The sequence below is a fragment of the Orycteropus afer genome, unplaced genomic scaffold (genome assembly GCF_000298275.1).
Source record: "Orycteropus afer afer isolate SDZICR_OR568_19922 unplaced genomic scaffold, OryAfe1.0 scaffold00002, whole genome shotgun sequence".
Taxonomy (NCBI): domain Eukaryota; kingdom Metazoa; phylum Chordata; class Mammalia; order Tubulidentata; family Orycteropodidae; genus Orycteropus; species Orycteropus afer.
Genome location: NW_006921589.1, coordinates 34240065 through 34246053, shown reverse-complemented (window position 1 = coordinate 34246053; position 5989 = coordinate 34240065).

Sequence of the window (5989 nt, the reverse complement as noted above, 5' to 3'; positions counted from 1 at the left end):
TTGGGTTTCCAAGGACACTTAGCAGGCACTTAAAACTAGTTGTCATTGAGTTGATTCCAAGTCATGGCAACTTCATGTCAGTCAGAGTAGAATTGTGCTCCACAGTGTTTTCAATGGCTGATTGTCCTCAAATAGATTCTCAGGCCTTTCTTCTGAGGGACCACTGGGTGGACTCAAACCTCCAACCTTTCTGGTAGCAGCCAAGTGAGTTAATAAGTTGTAGTGCTCACCCAGGTTTCCATTAATACTGTTTTGCCCTACTTTAAGCAAATATGAATTGCAAAACTCAGAATTATATGCAGGCAAATTAGGGCATGAACATTGTAAAATCAAAGGGCTTTCTTGTACCTTAGGATGTTTTTAAATTGCAAGTTCTTTCATTGCATTTAAATGTCACAAAATTAACATACAAATTCTCAGTGACACTTTTAGTACATACAGTACAGGGCACACATTCATGTGTGCCTTTTTGCCTCCACCAGAATGTGCAAAGGAAGGGTTAGAGGAAAAATTGACCAAAAGAACAACTGTGTAGTGAGGCAGGAAGTTGAAGTTATTTAACTTAAAATTAAGTTTGGGGATTATCTGAGGTCTTCGAATTTTCATACAAATTGTATTCTTTGTTATCATGGGGAAATGGGAGAGAATGTACAGTATACTTACTGCCGAGAAGTGACAGGAAGTCCCCCAGAATCCTCCAGTCATAGGTTTATGGGTTCTGAATATGAATCTTTGCCATGGACCATACACTCACTGTCATGATGAGTCGCTTTGGTTGAGCTGTCAGGCTGAAGAGGGATGGAAATGATACATGGATAGGGAATAATTGCACACTTTTGGTAACCTGTTTCTCAGCTTGTTTGGAAGTCTGAAAGCCCAAGCCTGACCCTCCCACCCCCAGTATAGATCAGCTTCTCAGAATAAACAAGCCTTCCCAGTTGAGTCTAGTTCCCCACTAGCCCATCCCTGCCCCTTATGTTACCTGGTTATTCATATCTGTGTTAGTTGTTGAAACTAAACACTCACTCTAGGCCTAAACTTGAGTATCTCTATTGTTGTTGTTAGGTGCTATTGCATTGATTTTGACTCATTATGTCAGTGAGAGTAGAATTGTGCTCCACAGTGTTTCAGTGGCTCATTGTCCTCAAATAGATTCTGAGACAGAGTAGAATTACCTATAGGGTTTTCTAGGCTGTAATCTTTACAGAGAAGATTGCTAGGTCTCTCTCTTATGGAGCTATTAGAGGGGTTTGAACCACTGACCATGAGGTTAGCAGCCAAGCATTTAACCTGTACGCTACCAGGGCTCTTTTTCAATGTCTCAACGGATGTGTTTTTTCAATTTAGGCAGATGATTTTGCTTTCCTTCCCTTATTTTGAGTTCAATTATGATTTCGTGATTTTATATAGTTACACATAACATTATCTAAGATGTATGAAGTGTTTTTTTTTTTTTAATGGTTCCTAACTACCTGGTGTCTTTCTTGCTCCCTTCATTTACTGAGAGATAACTAGCCAGATGGTTTCCATTCTTTCTCCCCAAATCATAATTTATGAAAAACATCACCTAATTCTAGAGCTCAGCCTCACCTAATTCTAGAGCTCAGTCTCATATAGAGGGAGTAAATGTCAAAAAGCCCAAAATTTTAGAAATGATTCTTTGACTAATTAACTCCATAAGCTTGAGCAGGTCCTAGAGTCCAGCACAACATTTCTTCCATTTTAAATTATGGAATGAACTGAACTAATTCCATAGGCATCATGGCTAGTATAACGTGGTAATGAGATCATATGTGCAAAAGAGATTTGAAATAAACAAAGCACTAAACAAATGTAAGGATTTATTTCAGAAAACCATGAACTTGACAATTTTTAATGAAAATCACCAATATACTTAGGGATCAGCTACAGAAATTTCCTCTCCTGAAAGCAGCTCTCTCATGAACTTCTCTCCTTTGGTCATGTTCCACCTGTGAGCTCAAGCAAGATGGCTCTAGTCTGAACCAAGTATGGCACCAAAAACTTGTGAAAAAGGGGCTCTGTTTCAAGGTAAATATCTAAGTTGGTCTCCCCATCTCTCTTACCCAGTTCTGGGAGTGGTGCTGGTGGGGGCAGTTCTGATGAGTCTTTGGATGAGTCCTCACTCTCTCCACCGAGGCTCATAGGGCTTTTCCATGTGAACTTTCCTACTCAGGTATACTTTGCTCACTGAGACCAGACTGATGACACACTGACTTTTCTGTTCATTCAGTATTTTTACCCAGTCCTCCAACAATAGAAAGTCCATGTGCCACACCCTAAGGGTCAAAAGATGAAAAAGACATCATTCCTGCCTAGAAATATCCACTGTAAATATTTTAAATTTCCAAGGAAGATAAGTTGAGATAAATCCCTAAATCAGGAATATGGAAACGCTTTTATAACCTGGCTTTTCTCCTGAATCATATTTTTGCTCAGAAACCAAAAAACCAAACTCACTGCTATTGAGTCGATTCTGACTCATAGTAACCCCCTTTGGGTTTCTGAGGCAGTAAATCTTTATGGAAGTAGATTGTCCAGTCTTCCCTCTGTGGAGTGGCTGGTGGGTTTGTTAGCTAGTGGTGGGCTGGAGTGGTCAGGTTCGCAGTCAAATGCCTTAGGCACTGCACCACCAGAGCTCCTTTTTTTTTTTTTTTTTTTGCTCAGAGTCACATATAAACCATGAATATTTTCACACCACAAGTTATCTAGTTTCTCCACATTATTCAAGCTTAATTTCTTTTACAGAGCAGTTATTTTTTTCTCTTTATTCACAGAAACAAGTGCTCTGTTTGATCCTTTTACCAGAGATAGAACATAGTGATGAACAGAAGGCAGTAGAATTGATCTGTCAGTAGGTTTATCCCTTTCCTTGCAAACCAGTCTTGGACCTAAAAACCAGCCTCATAGTTCACACAGCTCAGCTTGATGTCCCAAATATACATACAATTGATGTATTGCTTTTCCGTGGCCTTACAAGATGTGTGTAAATACTTGAATGCCAAGAGTTGACTGCAAAATGCACCTTTATTCACATGCCCAACATGGCTGTCTGGTTGCTGATGCTATTTTGTCCACTAGGACTCCACATTCTACCTGATCATTCTCTTGTGGCACCTTTTGCCCCTACCACCACTGCTGCCCTCCCTTGACAGGTCTCTCTATCTGGTCTCTCCCACCTCCAACTAAGAAGCCTCAGAGATTTGCCAGATTCCACCAGCCTAGACCCTGTGGCCTCTCCTGGTCCACACTGTTCAATTTCAGTCCAAGTTAAAGCCCTGACAAAAGCTAAGCCAATTGAAATAAACTATTCAGCTGTTCAGCAAACCTTTTGGTATTATCTACTATATTAAAATCTCCAATGCTATTTTTCTTTCAAGTTTGGTGAGTAGTGTTTTTATTTCATCTTTTGACTTTACTATTACGTAATACAGAAAATTATACAATCCTAAGTGTACAGCTAAATGAATTTTCACAAAGTGAACATACCTGTATAGCCAGCACCCAGATTAAAAGACAGAACGTTATCAGCTTCCCCAGAAGCCCTCCTCCAACCCCCTCAGTCACTAAACCAGTTGTCTTAGAGCCAGTTCTGAATCACAACAATTCTATGTGTAGAACTTTGGTCCATAAGGCTTTCAGTGGCTGATTTTTCAAAAGAAAATTGCCAAGTCATTCTTCTGAAGTGCCTCTGGGTGAACCTGAACCTCCAATCTTTTGGTTAGCAGCTACACACATTAATCAGTTGGACTATCCACGGACTCCTTCAGTCACTAAGATAACTACTATCTTAACTTGCCTGCTTTTTAATTTTATATAAGTGGAATCAAATAGTCTCATAGCAGTCCTGGAGATGTACTACTCAGATCTCCCCACTTTGAAGAATGCAGGAAACCCACAGTCTCTAGCTGATGCACCATCAAGATCTTTTACACCAAGTCCACTCTTTCTCTAGCCTGCCCCTAGTCAGTGATTGAACACTGCAAGGATGCTAGAGCCAAACTAATTTTTTCCATTGCAAGACCCTTTAATGGGCACTCTCAGCCAGGCTAAGACTTTCTCAGAGCTGCCCTGAAGTGTGAATACTCTTGCTACCCAATGCTCCTTTATTCTCCCTCTAATTTTCACAGGTGTCAGACCTGCATTGTAGTATGATGGTCTCCTGCCTATTTCCATTCTTTCTTCCCCATTCCTTATACATCAATAAAGCTATTAAAAATTATATTGATACAGGGAGGTCCAGTAGGATGGTGGAATAGGCAGACAAACTACACAGACCCTCATCAATAAAGAAAAGAGGAACCAATTAACACAGATACAGAAGATAATCCTAGAGCCCTGAGCTTTGGAAGAAAGGATACAGAAGTGGACTAAACTTCAACTACTAGAAGAACCTGCATGAAAACATTGAAAAAAGAGACATACAGAGCTGCGGTCTGCCAGTGATCTTGATGGCACAGATAGCTTGGATATTGCCAAATGGTGTTAGGACCTAAGAATTAACCTAAAAGTCAGTCTGCTAGCTAGGTGCTGCCCAGAGGACTGCACTGGTGGCTGGTGAATAAAAGGGGAAGCAGCAAAGAGGAAGACGGGCTGAGCTGTGGACTTTTTGGCTGTCCAAAGGGCACAGCCATTTTGAATGTTTACAAGCAGTTCAACTATTTTGGATATTTAAAGCGACAGCATTCTCTCAGATTGCAGGGACCTAAGAATAGGCTCCACTTGCCGGGGACCGCAAGGACATTCCAGACACAAATGACTAGAAAGGTGCAACATTCCCCTTGTTACTTTTACACCCCATACCCTCTTGGTGAACAGAGGTGTGGCCATCTCTCACTCCCATCCACCTCCTGTGCTGGCAGGAACTCCATCCCAGCCTGTGTGCTCCAACAGAGCCTGGGTGCCATGGCCCACCCTGCCCAGAATTTTTTTTTCTTTTTGTTCAGTTTGTTTGTTTTTGTCTGTCTTAAAATTATTATTATTATTATTAAACTTTTTATTATTATTCTTTATCTTCCCTTCCCAGGGTACCAAAACCAGGCAAAGACATCACTCAAAAGGGAAACTACAGACCAATATCCCTCATGAATATAGATGCAAAAATCTTCAACAAAATCCTAGCCAATAGACTCCAACAACATATCAAAAAATAATAATAATAATAATTCACTGTGACCAAGTGACATTCATATCAGGTACACAAGGATGGTTCAACATTAGAAAAACAATCAATGTCATCCACCCTGTAAATAAAACAAAGGAAAAGAACCACATGATCATATCAATCAATGCAGAAAAGACATTTGATAAAATCCAACACCCATTCTTGATCAAAGCTCTCAACAAAATAGAAATAGAAAGGACAGTCCTCAACATAATAAGGGGAATATATGCAAAACCAACAATCAGCATTACTCTCAATGGAGAGAGACTGAAACCATTCCCCTTGCAAACAGAAATCAGACAAGGATGTTGTCTAGCACCACTTCTCTTCAACATTGTACTGGAAGTCCTAGCCAGGGCAGTAAGGAAGAAAGGGAAATCAAAAGCATCCAAATTAGTAAGGAAGAAGTCAAACTATTCTTATTTGCTGATGATATGATCCTATACCTAGAAAACCCAAGAGACAGTAAAAAATCTACTGGAACTAATTGAGAGATTTACAATAGGGTCAGGATACAAGATCAACATCCAAAAATCAGTTGGATTCCTCTACACCAGCAAAGAGATGGCTGAAAAAGAAATAAAGAAATCAATACCATTTATAATACCTACGAAAAAAATAATAAAATACTTGAGAATAAATCTTACCAGAACACAAAAACGCTGTATAAAGAAAACTATAAAAGACTATTTCAAGAAACCATAACAGATCTAAACCCAGTCACTAGTGCTCAGACGGCTCCCTTGTTACCCTCCCGAGAGGGACCGGGTCTCCGGGAGCAAGGTAAGCACAGGCAGGCTGGTGCTT